The 22,835-nt window shown below is 32.8% G+C and overlaps 2 long non-coding RNA genes across 2 annotated transcripts; both read right to left on the reverse strand.

Annotated features, from left to right (window-relative positions):
- Positions 1-1,720: 1,720 nt before the first annotated feature.
- LOC141702515 (uncharacterized) lies at positions 1,721-2,390 on the reverse strand. Its single transcript, XR_012567153.1, has 3 exons — positions 2,305-2,390; positions 2,066-2,188; positions 1,721-1,927 (listed from the first exon to the last, which is right to left on the reverse strand). It is a non-coding gene; the product is annotated as an uncharacterized LOC141702515 (long non-coding RNA).
- A 21-nt stretch (positions 2,391-2,411) lies between these two features.
- On the reverse strand, positions 2,412-3,161 carry LOC141702516 (uncharacterized). Its single transcript, XR_012567154.1, has 3 exons — positions 3,050-3,161; positions 2,823-2,869; positions 2,412-2,524 (listed from the first exon to the last, which is right to left on the reverse strand). It is a non-coding gene; the product is annotated as an uncharacterized LOC141702516 (long non-coding RNA).
- Positions 3,162-22,835: the final 19,674 nt, after the last annotated feature.

A 22,835-nucleotide genomic window follows, 5' to 3' on the forward strand; every position in this document is an offset into this window, starting at 1 on the left:
ATTAATTATTAATTTTTGAGAGAGGAGGAGGAGTAGGATTAACGAGAAACTGAAGGCACTACAGAACATGATTTTGAATTCTAATAATGTTGTTTTTAGTTTTCGTGTTTTTTTGTTGTTTTTAGGAGAAATTGAGTTATGTTTTAAAGTCTAATTCATCTTGAATGTTTTTTTAACGAATGATTTGGTCTTTTTTTCTTGATAGACTAATAAGCCTTCTGTGCTCGATGAAGCACTCGAGTATCTTAAGCACCTTCAACTACAACAAGTACAGGTACATGTTTTATGTCAATATATTAAATTGTTATAAGAGTGCCTCTCCTGATCTACATCGTTATGTATCAAAACAAAAGTTGTAACAAAAGAAATCGATATTTCTCTTGTGGAATTACTAAGAGTATGCATCTGATTATTGAAAGTGAGAAAATGTGTTCACAAAAAAGAACCACAGACATCTTGTGTTTAATGGATATAGTTTCACTCTTGAATGATCCTTATACGCCGATTGTATATAAATTTTCTGTTACAAATTCGGTAGTTTAATAGATATTCTAATTATCTATTGGTTACAGATTTTCTAGTACTCTCTATGCTCTGATGTGTACATTTGTGCACTTTGGTGTTGGTGCACAGATTGTGTTGATTAATGAAATAATTCTATTTGCAATCTGACATATTCACTACAAGGAAAACCGGCTCACACAACGGTTTTTGCCCGTTATCTGATACCCTGAAAAACCGTTGACTATTGAGCCGCCGTCTCTTACATGGATCAGACAACGGGAAAAAACTGTTGTGTGAATGAGCACAGACAACGACCAGAGTAGTAAACCTGTTGTGTTACATCCAGAATAGACAACGCATTCTTGTAACTTATATTGTAAACATCTGTATTAGTCAAGTGTTCTGGAAACGGTTGTGTAGTGTGTCCATAATAATATAAGAACAAAACAAGTAATACAACTCTTATTGTCCTCAAATGGTTGTTCTACAGATCAACACACAACACAAATGAATTAAATAGCTCTTGTAGTAAAATTCTACATACAACACTTGCATTTTGTTTTGTGTTGTAGGAACTCTTCTCATACAAGATTTGTCCTGTTTCTTGTGTTGTGTGATTTAGTTTCACACTTGTCTTTTAGTTTACAATGTGTTGAGTTAGTGTTTAAGACATGATTCTTTTTCTAACAAATGGTGTTGTCTGAACATAATTAGTTTTATAGAGAAGGGTTTTTTATTCAGTTTGGTATTGTGCGAAAGTCAATATAACAAGCTTTTAGTTTTTGAAATTATTGTGTGAAACAAACTATAACAATGTTTTAACTGGATAACTTACGGGTTAAAATCCCCTCAGACAATGGTTTCCAAATGTAAAGCAAATAAAGCAACATTGTAAAATTAATATGCCATCAAATTTAAAATCCAAAGAAAAACCATTGAGATTACAACCAAGTCATCACCATTACACTAGCAAACAACCAACCCTCCATTACTCCAGCAATCAACCAACCATCCATTACACCATTTCAACTAAAAACCAACTAAGTATAACCAAGTTCTATCCTAAGAAAAATAAGACCATTCGAGTACATGTACTTCGGGACTCTATATTGCTTGTTAAAACATATAAAAATGAAAAATCTGAGTTAACTTTCTTTAGAAAATCAGGTGACATTTACATGTGCAAACACACATGACGCTTTCTATAGTATACGCACTAATATGCCAACTATAAATACCTTTTTTGCTCAACTATATCCAACTATATTTTCCAATGAATTTTTAGCTTTTGAATCCCCTGTAATAGGTTCATATCATCCATAAATTTTGATTCCCATGGCTTGAAGATTAATAATTGATTTTCCTGTGGTTGGCAGTTGTCCAAGACATTCTCGTGGTCTTTGCTCTCGGGTCTTGTTTTGTCCTGCAAATTCCAATAGAGAAACAAAAACATTAAGCTCCTCGTGACTAAAACTTCCTCTCTTCATAAATTCAATTCCATGTAATAATTTATGCAAATAATAAAATACTTCAGGTTTAATTTAAAACAAAAAGTTCAAACCTAATGATCACTTTTACAAACTCCATTTTCTTCTAGCAGTTATCTTTGTACAGTTCACACAAGAATCTTTAATACACTCTTCAACGATACCAACTTGGCAATCTTTGGTTAGTCAAGTTCAACCTGCAAAAAAAGTATATGTTGTTGATACACGAGAGTTGTGTAAGCTTCTATTTTATTTTGTATTCACACAAGACAATTAATAAAGACCTCCACCAAATCACAAGATTCGACAACACCTTCTAACCCATCACTCACATCTTGTCTTCTATGTTCCTGGTGTGGATGTTGGCTTCCAACAAGTATCATCCTTTCTATTGAGACAATACCCCTACAATAGTTGCAACTCTAGATAACTTCTTTCCTCCTCTAGCAACAATCTATACATGGGCTTGGTTAAACATATCAACAAAGTTTATATAATCTCTCCGCATCCCATTCAAACTTGTTTACCAGGTACTACAAACAACCAATAGTTTGATAAAAATAGAACAAAGTTAAGATACATGCATTCTTGAATCATAGTACTTGCAAAACCAATAATTTCTTAAATCAATCATATAACTTTGTTTAGAATAGACAGCATGAAAATTTATTTAATCTGAAGCAAAAAATATTAATTAAAAGCAATAAAATCAAGATAAGAACAAATCATATATTAAAAGCATCCCAAAATCAAGAATCTATTGAAACAAAATATGTGAATTGAGCAATCATATAACTAAAATTTATCCAGAAGCTAAGAAAACATACAAACACTGATAAGAGTGAGCAATCAAAAATTAATTAATATCATAGGACCACCTGCAAAATGGATGAAATAAAAATTGCAGTATAAAGTTACATGACATAACAAATTAGTAGGTTTTTAATACTAATACATTAATTGAACATATGAGCTCCTTTAATAATATATGAAAAGAATATAAAACCCAAGGCAATGAAAATAAAATCATTTAAAAAAGAAATAAGACAAGTGTATACCTTTAACCCAAAAATCGAACTAGGGTTTGCGTTTGAAATCGAGCTTTTGAATAACTCGAGTTAGGGGTTAGTTTCTAAGATTTGAATTGGGGTTTGGGTTTGGATTTAGAGAGGTGAGAGGTTAGAGTAAATATAGGTGTTAAAAATTAGGTTTTAATTACACAGATGGTGTGATAGAAAGAGAGGCCGCATAGGAAGTTCAAAGAGAGAGAACATGAGAGAAAGGGAGTTACAGCTTAGAGAGGGAGATGGACTACCATGTAAAGGGGAAATGAGTGAACAAAAGATGGGGAGATAGAGAGAGAGAGAGAGAGATCCATGAGAAGGGGGAGTTGGGACACAAAGAATGGGGAGATGGAGAGAGAGAGTCAGTGATGAGAAGGGAGAGTTGGGAGAGAGAGAACAGGGAATATAGAGGGGTGAGAGCAGAGACCGATGAGAAGGAGATATAAACGGGGTTAACAAAATGGGGGGAGATATAAGGGGGAAATAAAATTTTCACTTGGGGGCAAACTAAAAATAGAGGAGATGGAATGAAAAAATGGCCTAAAAAGTGAAATTTGGGTGAAGGGGGAAATGAAAATTTAAACAAGGGGAAAATGAAAAAGTGGGGTTTAAGGTGAAATAGGGGTAAATAGATATTTTTTTATTTATATGTATTATTTTATAATTTTTTTAATTTTACTTTATTTTATAAGAAGATAATCAAAATTAATATATCTTAACATCCGTATGGTTGGATCGTCGAAAAATTTATTTAAATAATCATTTTGTTAATGAGGAACGTGTCTAGTTTGAGAAAGTAGTACTTCAACTAGAATCTTCTTGTAAAGTTATGCAAGATATTTTTTTGAATTTATAAATTATTACATAAAATTTTAGATTACATATTAATGTAATAAAATTCAATCTAACATTTTCATTAATTTATAATTCACTTAAACAAATATATATTAATATCCATATGATTGGATATTAGAAAAAAATCATTTCAAAAAATTATTTTGTTAAGCAGGAACGAAATCCATTTTAGGAACTACCACTTTCACTACATTTTTGCTATAATTTCAAGCAAGATATATTTGAAAATTTTAAAATATTTTTTAAGTGAATAAAATCAATATATATTAACATCAACAATTTAAGGAATATATATTAACAAAGTCAATAAAATATATGGCATTAAAAATAATTGTCTGAAATTTAAAATATGTTGTCTTAACAAAAGTCATACAACAATTTTTAATATAAAACAATTGTGGGATGTATTATCAACCAAATAAATAGTGCCAAATTCATACAACGGTTTATAACCAAAAAAGGTTATTTAAAAACAATGTCAATAACGGTTTCCAAGAAAAAAACCGTTGTTGAATCACACAACGGTATTTTTAAAAAGCCTGTTGTACATAGTTTATACGACAACGTCTGAGAAAAATCATTTTAAAAAATTAATCCTGTAAATCGGGAACGAGTCTCGTTGTCGGGAGGGGTACTTTTACCAGATGTTTCTAATCATGGCATGCAAAATGAATTTCAATTTTTTTAATAATTTGTTCTTATGACTAAAATCTATATATCTTAACATCCGTACGGTTGGATCGTCGAAAAATCATTTTAAAAAATTAATCCTGTAAATCGGGAACGAGCCTCGTTGTCGGGAGGGGTACTTTTACCAGATTTTTCTAATCCTGACATTCGAGATGAATTTCAAATTTTTTAATACTTTTTTCATGTGACTAAAATGAGTATTTCTTAACATCCGTACGGTTGGATCGTCGAGAAATCATTTTAAAAAATTAATCCTGTAAATCGAGAACGAGTCTCGTTGTCGGGAGGGGGACTTTTACCAGATTTTTCTAATCCTGGCATGCAAAATGAATTTCAAATTTTTTAATAATTTTTTCTTATGACTAAAATCGATATATCCTAACATCCGTATGGTTGGATCGTCGAAAAATTATTTTAAAAAATTAATCCTGTAAATCGGGAACGAGTCTCGTTGTCGGGAGGGGTACTTTTACCGGATTTTTATAATCCTGGCATGCAAAATGAATTTCAAAATTTTTAATACTTTTTTCATGTGAATAAAATGAGTATATCTTAACATCCGTACGGTTGGATCGTCGAAAAATCATTTTAAAAAATTAATCCTGTAAATCGGGAACGAGTCTCGTTGTCGGGAGGGGTACTTTTACCAATTTTTTCTAATCCTGGCATGCAAAATGAATTTCAAATTTTTTAATAATTTGTTCTTATGACTAAAATCGATATATCTTAACATCCGTACGGTTGGATCGTCGAAAAATCATTTTAAAAAATTAATCCTGTAAATCGGGAACGAGTCTCGTTGTCGGGAGGGGTACTTTTACCAAATTTTTCTAATCCTGGCATGCAAAATGAATTTCAAATTTTTTAATAATTTGTTCTTATGACTAAAATCGATATATCTTAACATCCGTACGGTTGGATCGTCAAAAAATCATTTTAAAATATTAATCCTGTAAATCGGGAACGAGTCTCGTTGTCGGGAGGGGTACTTTTATCAGATTTTTCTAATCCTGACATTCGAGATGAATTTCAAATTTTTTAATACTTTTTTCATGAAACTAAAATGAGTATTTCTTAACATCCGTACGGTTGGATCCTCTAAAAAATCATTAAAAAAATTTATCTTTTTCATTAGGTATGAAAAAAATCTAGTACGAGGCAACACCCAACGGTTTTTTATGAAAAATTCTTGTCTGAAATAAATTGTGACAACAGTTTTTTTGAAAAAAACCGTTGTCTTAGATGATCAACTTTTTTAAATCTTATGGCTGATATTAAATCTACTTTTAATTAACGGCTCTAATTACACCAACTCAACAATCCAAGTGAATGTTTTTTCCCCAATAACATGGTGCCACCTCATCACAAGCAACACTTCAGAAATTTCAAGAATCAGACTTACAGACAACGGTTTTTTATGAAAAAAGGTTGTCTTAGATGAACATTGACAACATTTATTTGAACAAAAGCTGTTGTGTAAGCGTAGCAGCATTTTTTAATCTAATGGCTGATAATAAATATACATTCAATCAACTGCTCTTATTACACCAACTCAGCAATCCAAGTGAATGTTTTTTCACCAATCACATGGTGCCACCTCATCACAAACAAGTGTGAAAAAATCTTTTAAAAAATTTATCTTGTTCATCGGGAACGAATCCCATGTTGGGAAGAAGTGCTTTTACCAGATTTTTCTAATCTTGACATTCGAGATGAATTTGAAATTTTTTAATACTTTTTTCATGTGACTATAATAAGTATATCTTAACATCCATACGGTTGGATCGTTGAAAAAATCATTTAAAAAAATTATCTTGTTCATCGGGAACGAATTTCATGTTGGGAAGTAATGCTTTTACCAGATTTTTCTAAACCTGACATTCGAGATAAATTTGAAATTTTTTAATACTTTTTTCATGTGACTAAAATAAGTATATCTTCACATCCGTACGGTTGGATCGTCAAAAAAATCATTTAAAAAATTTATCTTGTTCATCGGGAACGAATCCCGTGTTGGGAAGTAGTGCTTTTACCAGATTTTTCTAATCTTGACATTCGAGATGAATTTGAAATTTTTTAATACTTTTTTCATGTGACTAAAATAAGTATTTCTAAACATCCGTACGGTTGGATCATCTAAAAAATCATTTTAAAAATTTATCTCTTTAATCGGGTATGGAAAAAAATCTAGTACGAGGCAACATCCAACGGTTTTCTATGAAAAAGTCTTGTCTGAAATAAATAGTGACAACAGTTTTTTTGAAAAAAAACCGTTGTTTTAGATGATCAACTTTTTTAAATCGTACAGCTGATATTAAATCTACTTTTAATCAACGGCTCTAATTACACCAACTCAACAATCCAAGTGAATGTTTTTTCACCAATCACATGGTGCCACCTCATCACAAGCAATGCTTCAGAAATTTCAAGAATCAGACTTACAGACAACGGTTTTCTATGAAAAAAGGTTGTCTTAGATGAACATTGACAATATTTATTTGAACAAAAGCTGTTGTGTAAGCGTAACAGCGTTTTTTAATCTAATGGCTGATATTAAATATACTTTCAATCAACTGCTCTTATTACACCAACTCAGCAATCCAAGTGAATGTTTTTTCACCAATCACATGGTGCCACCTCATCTCCTCTTAATGAACGTCTCTCATTATACCAGCTCACCAATACAAGTGACAATGGTTTTATGAGCAAAACGCTTGTGTGATGTCGTGACATACAACAGAATAAAAACACTTGTATGTCAAGTGATATTTAGACAACACAATGGAAGTACGTTGTTTGATTCCAGCTTAACTAATCCATTGAGAAAACACTTGTCTCATTCCAACAACGGTGTTTCATAACGTTGTCTCCATTACTTTCAGACAATGCAAAATTAAACTGTTGTACAAACTACCTCATTTGCACAACATATCTTTAGAAAGGCTTGTCTGTGTCGATTACCTAGACAATAGTTTTTAAAGCATTGTAGGAATGATGAAATCTTTTTATTTAAACAACACCTTATCTCATAAAACGGTTGTTTGATACGATATGCTAGACAACAGTTTTAAACCTATTGTAGTAAAGGGATTCACACAACACCTATTTTATGGTTTTTAAAAAATTTTTATGTAAAATTTCTGGGCAACACTTTTTTGGTCAAGCGTTGTCTGATGGGTGTTGTCTGATGACATTTTTCTTGTAGTGATTTATAATTTAATCTATAGAAATTTGTTTATGTGATTGCATAGGTATGACTCTAATTAATGTTTATGAAACTCGGTCACCTGTTTTCAGGGATCAATTTCTGCTTATTTTAGGATTTATTGAAATTGTCCACACATGCGTGTCTTTAAGGATTAGCTTAACTAGTTAACTCTGTGGTACTGAACCTAGTTTTGTCTATATGATAAACTTGGATGTTGTTATATTTACTAGTACTCTATATTTTTTTAAGTGTATAGGTGTGAGTGTACGACGCGCGTGTCTCTGTGTTGCTATTGTGTGTAAAACTGTTAAAGATCTACCACATGTGTTTATAGCTTGTTATTTGTTTATTACAGCCACCTATCAACATTGTTAGATATGCAATATTTTGTAGCGATTGCATCCCTACTATAATACATATTGTTTTATATTGATAAATACAACTAATAGTGATACTATTCAGCTGTAGCCACAATTTCAATTACCAGATTTTTTTTATCTTGTTTATTATAGCTTCATTCTCAATGGTGTTGTTGGGTGCATCACTACATGTTATGTTTATCTGTGATTATGTGTTCATCTTCATCTCATTGAAGTCATAATCATGACACATGAATTAGATTACAACAATGTTATTTACAGAACTCGTAATCATCTTTGCTTTCTATAAGATGTTATTATTATTTTGTAAGAAATCAATATTGCAAGTGTGATTTATCTGTTGTTGCATTTGAAACAGGTGGCTGATGTTTGGACATATTTTCTGCAATTTATCTGATGAAGTGTTAACTAACTGTTATTAAATGTCTTCATGACAGTGTATCTTCGGATATTAAACCATGGATTGATGAACTGAAGTCAAAAATAGAAAAGGAAAGGTGACATAAAGCTTTATCGAGGCTTTTTCAAAGAGCTCAAAAGAGGTTTCCAAATGTTGATGGTAGTTTTGTATACCTACTTGCTGCTTTGGTTAAATATGCTTCTGGTTTCATAAATAATATATTCAACCATTTTTTAGTTCCTAGAGCATATTAAGATACACATGAAAAGTTTATATAAATTGAATAAACTTATGGAAGAGACAATCAATTTTTATCTCAGTGTTGCTACTTTTCTTGCAGAGGTGTATTACTTCCTCTCTTCTTCCAATTCTTATCATTCTCCCATCTCATTATTTTAACAACTAGTAGGAACAAATCTCATGTTTCTTTCCTAAATTTTTCTAATCGTATTATTCAAGATGAATTTGAAATTTTTTTGTAATTTAAAACATTTTTCGGAATTAAAATAGATCGTTGAATCAATTTCGAAGTAGTAAACAGGGTTCGGTTGGCCAATTCTGGCTTCAAACCAATTTCATAATAATTATCGAGCCTTGAAAACGATTTAAAATAATATTTTAAAACTCGAAACTATTTTTCGAAATTTTAAATCATTTTTAAATAATTAAATCTAATTAAATAATTAATTAAATTCAATTAATGATTAATTAAATCAATTAATCAATTAATTTTCAAATTAATGGACTAATTAATTGATTAAAAATTAACTGAAATTAATTAACTAATTAATTCAGATTTATTTTTGAATTAAATATAATTTTTGGAATTAAAATAATAATTTTTGGAAATTTTCATAAATTAAAATCGAATTTTTATAATTAAAATAAATAGGAAATAGGATTTTTAAATAATTTATAAATAGGAATCCAAAATATGCAAACTCTGGAAACCTGGGGGACTAAACTGTTTTTTCCCCAAAAGTCCAGGGGCCTGTTTTCAATTTCGTAAACCCCCGCCGTCGACTCGCCGGAGTGTGGCCGGAGAACACGATTCCGGCGACCTCAGGCCACCAAACTGTCCAGAATTAATCTACACATTACCAGGAACTTATTTATGCAATCAAAACACATCAATCATCCCTGTCCTGGTCGGAAATTGGCCAAGAACATTGCCGGTTTCCGGCGAACATCGAAAATCTTCAAAACACAACTCCCTTCGATTCACTAATCCTTTGTTAACGAGCTATATACCAATCGATTGCAAATTTCATAAGGAACATAATCCACTATAAATCAACAGCTAATAACCCCAAAATCAAAAAGCCCCAAATTTCAATTGAAAACATTCATACGGGTTATAAACCCTAATTTTAAAGTTCGAGAATTAAACCCACTTTTGAGCATGTTATTGAACTCCAAATCAGACGTATGACATATGAAAATCATCAGGAAAACAAGCTCTACAACATGCAAGCATCAAATCAAACAAAAAATCATCCGAACAAAAATTCATATTTTTAATAAAATTAATTCGAAAATAAATAATTTTTCAGAAAGTAAACCTTGATTTCTGCAGTGATTTGGACCTTCGTTTTGAGTACTCGAGCTTTTCAAACGGACTCCGGTAACACCTCTGATTGTTGGTTTGATTCTCAGAAAGGTTTATGAATTTATGGTTTTTCCCTGAAAAATTATATATTAGCTGACTGCAAATGATTTTGATACGAAATAAAATACGGAAAAAGGCTATTTATAATTACGGAAAATTAATATCCTGTTGGATCATTCCGGATATTAAACGGTACGTTTATTTATAAAAACTGATCCAAACGGTATCGGTTTTCGGGACAATTATCCAAATCAGTACAATTTATAATGCGGTCTTGGTCTCAACGCCTGGTTACACGTACTACGAGGTGATAATTGGGATAGTTTAATAAAAAGCTCCCGTTTATCGAAAATACGAGTTTTATTGATTTACCGAAATGAATATTGTATCGAAAATATTGCGCCGGGACCCACGCAGGACAAATTGTACGCCAGATTGAAAAAGTCGAAACATGGAATATGCTCGGAATATTACAATTGGGTTATTAAGGAGTTCTGGGAAGAGTTTCGGGTCCCAAAAACGTAATAACGGATGACGTCTGTTGGTTCCCGTTTTTATAAAATAGATTTTAAATACCCGAAAAAAGATTTTATAAATTTCATATGATCCTTACAAATTCATAAATCAACATAAAAATAATTAGGAAGATATGACAATTATCTATATTTTATTTTGGACATATAAAAATTAAAATACTCAAATAATAATATTTTTAAACATCCAAACACATTTAACACTTAACAAATAATTCACAGAATAGATATTGAACACATATATTAATTATTTATTAGAAAAAATAATTACACGATATATCCCGGATATTACATCCTTCCTCCCTTAAAAGGATTCTGTCCTCAAAATCTCCTAAGAAAACAACGAGGGTACTTTTCTCTCATATCACTTTCTAACTCCCAGGTTGACTCTTCAACCTTTGGGTTTCTCCATAACACTCTTACTAGCTTTACCACTTTATTCTTCAATACATTCACTCTTTTCTCTAGAATCTCTATCGGACTCCCTACATAGGATAAATCTGCCTAAAGCTCTATTGGCTCATATTCTATTACATGTCTGGAGTCTGGATTATATTTCTTAAGCATCGATACGTGAAAAACATTGTGAATGTGCTCCATGTACGGAGGTAACGCCAATTTGTAAGCTACTTTTCCAACGCACTTTGAAATCTCAAAAGGTCCGACATATCTTGGGCTCAACTTTCCTTCCTTTCCAAACCTCGTTAGTCCCTTCCACGGTGATACTTTCAGTAATACCAAGCTTCCTTCTTCGACTTCCATGTCTTTCCTTGACTGGTCTGCATATTTCCTTTGACGGTCCTATGCGGCTATCAATCTATTTTGGATAATTTCAACGACTTCTTTTGTCTGCTGTACTAGTTCAGGTCCAAGTATTTTGCGTTCTCCTACTTCGTCCCAATATACTGAAGATCTGCATTTGCGTCCATAAAGGGCTTCATAGGGTGGCATCCCAATACTGGCATGATAACTGTTGTTATAAGCAAATTCTACCAGATGTAAATGCTCTTCCCAACTTCCTTTGAAATCAATAGCACAAACACGTAACTTGTCCTCAATCGTCTAAATCGTTCTTTCATTTTGGCCGTCCGTCTGTGGGTGGTAAGCTGTACTCATATTCAATCTTGTTCCCAAAAATTCTTGAAAACTTTTCCAACATCTTGAATTAAATCTCAGATCTCGATCCGATACGATAGACACCGGTGTTGGAATAATCTTAAATTTAGTTATTAATTATTTGTTTATTTAATTATTAGATATTTAGCAATAGATTAATTATTAGAGAAAAATATTATTTTAGAATTGTTTAGTAGTGGGGTAGTGGAGTTATGGAGTAAATTATGGACATGTAATTTACCCATTAATTAGTAGTGGTTAGTTTTAGTAATAGTTAGTTTTAATATGTTTGTAAAGCCTATATAATGGCTAGTTTACCTTGAGTTTTAAAAAAAGAAAAAAAACAAGTAAAAAAATAGCAGTACAAAGTTCTCTGCAAAATGTAGGTGTCTTTTTTATCTGAAGTTTTTTCAACATGGTATCAGAGCTATATGTTCTAAGGCTTGTGAGACTCTGAGAAATACATACATTTATATATATATATATATATATATATATATATAAAGTATTTATCTGAGATTTCAAATGGCATTAAAAATTTCTCCATATATATTTAGTGAAATATCAAGATGAAATGGTACGTGGAAAAAGAAAAGAGAAGCAAGAATAAACATGAAGGAGGAACATGAGCGGGGGAAATAATGAGAAAGATATCATGGCTCAAGAGGCCATGAAAGAAATTTTATTTTAGAGTTGTGGAGAGAAAGTGCTCCAAAGTATTTTTGGAGAGAAAGTGCTCCAAAGTGTTTTTGGAGAGAAAGTGCTCCAAAGTGTTTTTGATGAGATAGTGCATCAAAATTGATGGTGGTGAGAAGTGCATCACATGCTAAGAGAAAGTGTTTCGTAAATTTAAGATTATGGGGGTGAATGTTGGAATAATCTTAAATTTAGTTATTAATTATTTGTTTATTTAATTATTAGATATTTAGCAATAGATTAATTATTAGAGAAAAATATTATTTTAGAATTGTTTAGTAGTGGGGTAGTGGAGTTATGGAGTAAATTATGGACATGTAATTTACCCATTAATTAGTAGTGGTTAGTTTTAGTAATAGTTAGTTTTAATATGTTTGTAAAGCCTATATAATGGCTAGTTTACCTTGAGTTTTAAAAAAAGAAAAAAAACAAGTAAAAAAATAGCAGTACAAAGTTCTCTGCAAAATGTAGGTGTCTTTTTTATCTGAAGTTTTTTCAACAACCGGGACTCCGTGATGAACTACAATTTCCTTCAGGTACATATGGACCAACTTGTCGAGTGAAAATCTTTTATTTATAGGCAGAAATGAGCTGACTTGGTATGTCTATCAACTATAACCCAAATGGCATCATGATTAGCCCTTGTCTTTGGTAATCCAACTATGAAATCCATGGAAATATGTTCCCACTTCCACTCTGGAATCTCCAATGTCTGTAGCAATCCACTTGGTCTTTGATGTTCGGCTTTAACTCTCTGACATGTATAACATCTGCTAACACATTCCGTAATTTCTCTCTTCATATCTGGCCACCAATAGTTTTTCTTTAAATCTCTGTACATTTTGGTACTTCCTGGATGGATTGAATACCTTGAATTATGTGCTTCCTGTAAAATATCATTCTTCAGCTCCGTCACCGGTGGAATCCAAATTCTTGAAGAAAACCTAAAAATACCTTGATCATCCTTTTGCGTGCACAATTCCTCACCTACCAAACGATTTACATCTTGATCCATTACATCTTCCTTACACTTCTTTATTTTCTCTAGCAACTCCGGCGGAAAAGTCATACTGTACACTTTTGCTTCATTAGGCCTGCGAACTTTAATTTCCAATTCAAGTTTCTGAAATTCCTTATATATCTCTTCAGGTACTGATAACACATTTAACTTTTCCTTCCGACTCAACGCGTCCGCTACAACGTTCGCTTTACCGGGATGATAATTAATTGAGTAGTCGTAATCCTTGATCAATTCTAACCATCTCCTTTGCCTCATATTAAGCTTCTTCTGTGTGAATATGTACTTTAAGCTTTTGTGATCCATGAAAATCTCGCAGTTTTCTCTATACAGATAATGTCTCCAAATTTTCAAAGCAAAAACTATGGCTGCTAGCTCCAAATCATGAGTAGGGTATTTCTATTCGTATGGTTTCAATTACCTTGACGCATATACAATCACCTTCTCGTGCTGCATTCGAACGCATCTTAGTCCTTTATGAGAAGCATCTCTATAAATTACAAAATTCCCTTGATCGTTTGTAAGTGACAAAACAGTTGCTGTGATTAATCATTGCTTCAATTTCTGAAAACTTTTTTCGCACTTGTCATTCTATATAAACTTTTCATTCTTCCGTGTAAGCTTTGTCAATGGTATTGCAATCCTTGAAAGTTTTTGAACGAATCGACGATAATATCCCGCTAATCCCAAGAAACTTCTTACCACGGTGGGTGTTCTCGATCTTTCCCAACTTGTAATTGCCTCAATTTTTGCTGGGTCCACTTTGATCCCTTCGTTATTGACTATGTGTCCTAAGAACTGAACTTCCTGTAGCCAAAACCCACACTTCGAGAATTTAGCATATAACATCTTTTTCCATAAAATCTCCAAAGTTGTTCTCAAATGTTCCGCATGATCCCCTTCCGCCTTTGAATAAATCAAAATATCATCTATAAATACAATAACAAACTTGTCCAAGTATTCCTTGAAAATTTTATTCATCAGGTCCATAAACGCTGATGGGGCATTGGTCAATCCAAAAGACATCACTAAAAATTCGTAATGTCCATACCTTGTTCTGAAATATGTCTTCGGTATATCTTCTGGCTTAACATTCAGTTGATGATATCCCGATCTGAAATCAATCTTGGAGAAGTACTTGGCTCTCTTCAATTGGTCAAATAGATCGGCAATTCTGGGTAACGGATACTTGTTCTTGTTTGTAAGCTTGTTGAGCTCCCTATAGTCGATGCACAATCTCACGATTCCATCTTTCTTCTTGACAAATAATACCGGTGCACCCCACGGGGATATACTGGGTCTGATTACTCATTTCTCTAACAACTCTTGCAATTGCTTCGCTAGCTCTTTCATCTCAATGGGCTCCATTCTATACGGGGCCTTGGATACCGGTTCTGTTCCAGGTGCTAAGTCGATTGCAAACTCAATTTCTCTATCTGGAGGAAGTCCTGGTAACTCGTCGGGAAACACGTCTGGAAATTCATTCACTACTGGAATATCTTTAAGTTTCGCTGTCTCCTGACTCCTATCAATCACATATGCCACGAAATGCTCACATCCTTGTCATAGTAAGTTCTTGGCTTGAATCATTGTTAAGAACTTCTTTACTTATTTCTGGCCCTTGAACGTTACTATTCTTTCGTCAGGCGTTTTCACCATTACCTTCTTATTTCGACAATCTATCTGGGCATCGTGCTTAGATAACCAATCCATTCCTAAGATAACGTCAAATTCTCCTAACTTAAATGGTATCAAATCTACACAAAACTTATTACCAGAAATCTCAATCTCACAATTCCCACAAACTTGATTAACAGATACTCGTTCTTGATTTACCAATTCCACAGTCATTATTTCATTTAAATACTCAACTTGATAATTTCACTTACTAACAAAATCTTGTGAAACAAACGATCGAGTTGCTCCCGAATCTATTAATACTTTGGCACATAAAGAATTCACATTAAGCATACCTGCCACGACATCTGTATCCTGGATAGGATCCTTCACAGACATGTCAAAAACTCTAGCCCTTGGAGTCTCATTCACTGCTGGAGTAGACCCCATAATCCTTAATGCATTACTGACTTGGGCTGGTGTCTTGCAATCCCTGGCTATATGTCCTGGTTTTCCATATTTAAAGCACGTAAATCCAATGGCTGGCTCTCTTGCCGGATAGGCTGATCCCTATTTGCTGGCTCTCTTGCCGGCTGATTTCGGCACTCCCTTGAATATTTCCCTTTCTGATTGCACTTGAAACAAACTACATTCAACTTATTATAAACTCCCCCATACTTCTTCCCACATACTTGATAATCTGGAAAAATTAATCTCAATTGATTTGGTTGATTCGCATTAACTGGACGGTTGCCCTGGCTTCCGTCGCCTGCACTTTGTCTCTTAAAATTAAAATTCCTCCCTGGATGAAACTTGCCCTTCAACTTCCCTGGTTGTGACTGACCTTTATTCCCTTCAAATTTCCTTTTCTTACTTTCTTTCTCTTTCTGTGACATCTCACTCTCCGTCCCTGCAATCATAGCCTTCTATACAACTCCTACATAGGTATCAAATTCAAAAATGGCTACCTTTCCTCTGATCTATGGTTTCAAACCTTGCTGGAATCGTTTAGCCTTCTTCCTGTCAGTATCCACATACGACAGCACATACCTTGACAATTCCTCAAACTTGCTCTCATAATCTGTCACCGACATGTTTCCTTGCTTTGGTTCTAAAAACTTCAGCTCCATCTGGTCTTGGACAAACTGAGGAAAATACTTTTTTTAAAAACAACTCCTTAAACTTCTCCCAAGTAATAACATCTGTTCCTTCCAAAGTCTTCACCATCTCCCACCAATAGGTGGCCTCATTCTTCAAATAGTAACTTGCAAACTCAACCTTCTGTTCGTCTTTTACTTTTACTAAGGCAAATGCCTTCTCTATCTCCTTTAACCAAACATTTTCTTCAATCGGTTCTAAGGAACCCTTGAATTCTGGTGGGTTTACTGCCTGAAAAGTTTTGAAAGTTAACTGGGGATTGGTATGTCTTTGTTGTTGTTGTGTCAGGTGAACTGTTTTTTGGGCCAAGATTTGAAGAATCTGGGCTATTGCTGGGTCTATAGGTCCTGGTTTTGCATTGTGGTTTGTATCATCTTTGTTGTTATTATTGTTGTTGTTAGTTTCTTCATTCTGGGTGTTGGTGCGGGTATTTCTTCTGGGAGGCATTTTTTGTAAAGAATCAAACAACTTATTTAGGTTTTTAAATCAAATTCTTTGCATAAAAGAAAAGTTTTGTAAAACAGAAATATCTCTTTTTGAAAATAGTTATAACTAAGTAAATTGCATGCTTCTTTATAGAATATAAACAGTTATGAAAAATAGGGTATATGGTATCACAGGGTATAACTGGTGCAATAAATAAGGTAAAATAAAACAGGTGTAGTAAAATGAATGACAATACTGGAAAGGAAAAGGTACTGATATATATAAATCAAAAGTTTTGAGTAGTACAAGCGTAAAGACGCTTCGGAAGTAAAAGCAAAAGGGTACAACAACCTACTAACTAGTCAGCATAGCTAGTATATAAATACAACTCAAAAGTCTACCGATACACACTACACACTCCTATACATAATACATAACCATCACAATACTGCTCAGCATCTCTAGATCTCTAACTCATGGCAAGTATGGACCTCCAATCTCCTCAAGCTCCTCTCGAACCCACTTAGCCCACTCCACTAGGAAATCAGGGGTGATGTGCTCATATGTAACCTCAACAATCCTCACTGCAGCTGCTCTACGAAATGCCTGGAGCCTCTCTCTGAGTCGCCTCTCACCAGTCCCAACCTCTCTGGTCCATATAAGAATCGCTGCTCCATAAGGCAAGCCTCAAACTGATGATATGGGACAGGATAGGAAGAGAACTGGAAAGGTACTCCTGGAACTGAGTGACTAGTAAACCCTGAATCAGCAGGTGGGGGTCCTCTGATAGGTGGCCTCATGCCTGGAGGTGGAATAGCCTGTAATGGTACGGGCTGCAACACAGGTGGAGGTAGTATAGCCAACACTGGTGGAATAACAGGATATGGATCCGAAGACGATAATCCAACTGAAGGCTCCGAGTGATCAGCTGATACGGGGATAAAAGAGTCGGCCATCGCTGCTATCTGAAATCATATCGCAATATAAGAATCTCGAACCATGACGCGAATCACACTAATACTTGTTATACCGAAGCACTCAACCTCTCAACGTTATATCTTTCTATTCCTTACTTCAAATCCTAACCCTCTACCCATTCCCGTCAATCCTAGGCTTGTGTTAGTGACTTATAACCTGTAGCTCTGATACCAAACCCGTGGCGCCCTCCAACCCGGGTCAGAAGTTTGGGGTCCACACACACACACACCTTATTAATAACCTGCTTATAATAATGATAAAGATAATAATAATGATATGCAGTGACCCTACTTACCGATTACCACGGACCGCAACAGGTTAAAGTATGCACAGAAGCCAACGACACTTACTTATATTACAAACCGTTCACATCCCAACTATCCAAACTCAGAATTGAGTATTAAACATTATTACAAACTTTTACAAACTTAAATTATTCCAAAAGAATCCTACTAGCTCAACTCGATCAACCTGAACCCCTAGCTCTCGCGCTGGACTGGGGATCCTCGGTACCAACCGGTTCCTTCTTAACTGGAAAAGAACATAAACAACATTGCATAAATGAGCTAACTAGATCAGCAAGTCACAATGACAAAACTGAGAATAATGATCATCAGGTAAATATGGTTATGATATCAAGTGAACAATGGATTATGATTTGGAATTGGATATTATATTTTCATTTTAAAAACCAAGGTTAGGTTGCTAATCAGTCATGCACTAACCCCGAGCAAAGCACACAACACTGCTCTAACTACTGGATCCAAGACACATATTGGCCTAACTTGACCATTATATGGTTTGACCACGAATCTGGTCCACAATTTTATAAAAACAATCCAATTCTACCATAATAACAGAATAAGCAGTAATAAACAATAAACAAAATCATTAAGAACATTGGACGTTCAATAATGAAAATGGTTTCAATCTACATAAAGATCAATATGGCATTTCCAAAGCTTGGCTGCTAGGTAGTGAAAGAATTGGATAACAAAAAGATCAATATTTCAGGGTTTCAAGGATTTTGTCTTTCAAAGCATAAGATACAATGGTTTGAGTGTGTAAGCAATCTGGTTCAATGTTTGATAATTAGTTTGTATGTATTTGTGGTGTAGTATCGTATATTTGAGGTTCGTATTTGGGGATACAACAATCAATGGTTTATAAAGAATCAGGTTTACAACTCAAGATCAATAAATGGAATCAGGGTTTAGGGTTCAGTGCTTCAAAGCACTTGCAATATAAACAGGACTATCAATCACTATAATATCTCGAGAAGGTCAGAACACTTGCCTGGTACTAGCTTACTACACTACACTTGCTCTCAATCACCAAAGTCTTACTCTTTGACTATCTGTTTCCCTTTCCTACGCCTTACCTCTTCTGCTCATATATCATAAGCATCTATCAATATTCAACTCATACGATTCGATTCAACACATACTTCTATCTACCCTTCGTTTCATCCAAATCCGATTGACGAACTGAAAGTTACGCAATAAACAAGTAAACATCGAATATAGAGACCGAAAGTTGACCAACAAGTCATATATAACACATAACACGTCACATTATCAATGGTATATCATTTATAAAGAAGTCTCGGGTCATAAATAGGCTTTCAGATATTTAAAAATGATTTTTAAAACATTTTTCAAAATTAAAACAGATCGTTGAATCAATTTCGAAGTAGTAAACAAGGTTCGATTAGCCAATTCTGGCTTCAAAACAATTTCATAATAATTATCGAGCCTTGAAAACGATTTAAAATGATATTTTAAAGCTCGAAACTATTTTTCAGAATTTTTAAATCATTTTTAAATAATTAAATCAAATTAAATAATTAATTAAAATCAATTAATAATTAATTAAATCAATCAGTCAATTAATTTTCGACTTAATTGACTAATTAATCAATTAAAAATTAACTGAAATTCATTAACTAATTAATTCAGATTTATTTTTGAATTAAATATAATTTTTGGAATTAAAATAATAATTTTTGGAATTTTTAGAAGTTAAAATCGAATTTTTATAATTAAAATAAATAGGAAATATTATTTTTAAATAATTTATAAACAGGAATCCAAAATATGCTAACTCTGGAAACCTGGGGGACTAAACTGTTTTTTCCCAAAATATCCCGGATATTACAATATCACTAAGAGCTGCTAGGGTTACAATGAATAATCTTCTGTTGTGAATGATAACACATCTAGTGTAAACCCTAAGCTGTGTTTATATACTACACAGTTACAAGATATCTTCTAATTGATATGAAATATAATTCTGTCTCCTAAAATATATCAATCAGATAATATCTTCTACAAGTCTTCTAGCTGTCCAACTCTAAAGCATATCTTCCACTGTTTTAGTCCAGATCCTCTCCAGTAAATCAGCTGCAACAAATCTCATGTTTCTTTCCTAAATTTTTCTAATCCTATTATTCAAGATGAATTTGAAATTTTTTTATAATTTTTTCTTATGATTAAAATAATTATATCTTAACATCAGGTTGGATCGTTCAAAAATTTGTTAAAAAAATTATCTAGTTAATCGGAAAAAAATCTGTTGTTTTGGGAGTTAGGCGTTTTCTTGATTTTTCTATTCTTTTCATGCAAGATGAATTTGATTTTTTTGGTAATTTTTTCTTATGGCTAAAATCCATATATCTTAATATACATTGGATTAGATTGTCGAAAAAATTGTTTAACAAAATTCATAGTTAATCGGGAACAAATCCCGACAGTAAGACTTTTCCTAACTTTTTCTATTCCCCGTCAAGATGAATTTGAAACATTTTTATAAATTTTTATGATGACTAAAGTCGATACATGTTAACATGTACAGTCGGATCATCGAAAAAATGTTTAAAAAATAGTCTCGTTAACTGGGAATTCTTATATTACGGAGTTGGACTTTTTCTATAATTTTCTATTACTGTCATGCAAGATGAATTTGATTTTTTTTATAATTTTTTCATATGACTAGAATGGATATATTTTAACATCCTGGATCGTCGAAAAAATCATTAAAAAATTCTTTTGTTTATCGGGAACAAATCTCATATAGGGAGTTGGACTTTTTCTAGATTTTTCTATTAATGCCATGCAAGATGAATTTGAATTTTTTTGTTATATTTTCTTTTGACTAAAATCGATATAACCTAACATCCGTATGGTTGAATCGTTGAAAAAATTATTAAAAAAATTATCTAGTTAATTGGGAACAAATCTCGTGTTTCGGCATCAGACTTGTCCTAGAGTTTTCTATTCCCGTCATGTAAGATGAATTAAATTTTTTTTTTGTAATTTGTTCTTATTATAAAAATCAATACATCTTATTTCCATACAATTGGATTGTCGAAAAAAATATTTACAAAAATTATCTGTAAATTAGGAATTTACCTCGTGTTTCTATTTTGTAATATGAACTTCTAATTTTTTTAATTTTTTTATGACTAAAATCGATATATCTTGGCATCGGCATGGTTGGGTGGTGTTAAAGATCTTTTGAATAAATTTATGGTTAATCATGAACTAATCACATTTTTGGGACGTGAACTTTTTCTAGAATTTTCTATTCCTGTGAGGAAACTGTTATGCCAAATAAATTCACTGTTGAATATTTTTTAGGACTACCAGTTTTTTTAACTGTTGTGTATGGAACATTGTATGATTGAGAATTTCTTGTATTGTTCATCTAATTTTTATGAGGGGGAATTTAAATTATCTTGAAAATTTGAATAAGCGGTCGTACAAGACCAACCATTTAATGGAACCAATTTTATTTTGTTTTAGTTTAGGCAGAAAAAATTAAATTTTCATAAAATCATTTGTTGTTGATATTTGAATTTTCTTGAAAAATTGAATAACCCGCCTACAAAATCATCAAATTGATGACTATAACCAACATAATTAAGTTGGTTTTAGTTTCAGCTGAAATTTAAAATTTTCATGAAATGTTTGGGGGGATTTAAATTTTTGTTAAAATTTGAATAACAAACCAATTAACGATTATAACCAACCGGTTTTAGTTTAGTCAGAAAAGTCAAATTAACTTGCCTATTATAATATTTATATTTTAATATTAAGTGTCTTGTGAAAATTTTATCTTATCACAGTCATAACCTTTTAAAATTTTAGGCATTAAACACCACTCATAAGTTAATAGGTTTTTGAGATATAAATATTTTGTACAATGCATATTCTTTTCTAATGTTCTATTATGTACATATTTATATAAGTAGTTTTATTATTTATTACAAAAACTAATATAAATTCAATTATACAATTAAAAATATATCAAGATTTTGATTTTTAAACAATTAAGATAGATGTTTAGTTGTACTTGCTGAGTCAGGGGTGCGGGAAACCATCAGAAAAGAACTTTACGACATTGAACCGTAATTCAGGGACTCGCTTCACATTTGTGCAGCAATAACGAAAAGAGGTTACATCCATAACCTCCCAATGGATGAGAGGTTGCAGATTCCTCCCATCCCTCCGTGAACCATACAAGAAGCCCTTCCTTCCTCAAAAGAATGGTGGCCGCAATGGGATGACAGGACCAAATTAACTCCATTGTAACTCGTCATGCAAGTGCATCAGATGTAGAGAGAATAAATGAAGAGCTTCCTAATTCTGGACCAGACCCTCTTGTAAACATCACGGAAAATGTGATCCAAGAATGCAGAAAGAAAAACATGGTCTGGGATGGGAAGAACTGTGGTCAGGCTGGTCAAAAAAGATTAATCTTACATTTCATTTACTATTGTTTTTAAATGGGACAAAAAAAAGGTAAATACCCAATGAAAAATAAATCAATAGATCCAAAAAATCTTTTTCAATTCCATTAAACTTTTACTTAGGCCATTAAAACACTAAAAAAACACAAACTATAGGATGCTAAAAGAAGATTATTACTTACCAAGGAGTGTTCGACCTTAATTCTTTGAGGAGCATTTTCTTCATTGTTTTTTGGCAAACGTCATGTATCTACGAATGGAAATCAAGAAATATATTAAGTGCCCTTTTACAACGAACAATAAATTATAGATGAAAGAAAAGATTACAAAGATTTGACATGTGCAT

Source organism: Apium graveolens, unplaced genomic scaffold (genome assembly GCF_009905375.1).
Source record: "Apium graveolens cultivar Ventura unplaced genomic scaffold, ASM990537v1 ctg5264, whole genome shotgun sequence".
In the NCBI taxonomy this organism is placed as follows: domain Eukaryota; kingdom Viridiplantae; phylum Streptophyta; class Magnoliopsida; order Apiales; family Apiaceae; genus Apium; species Apium graveolens.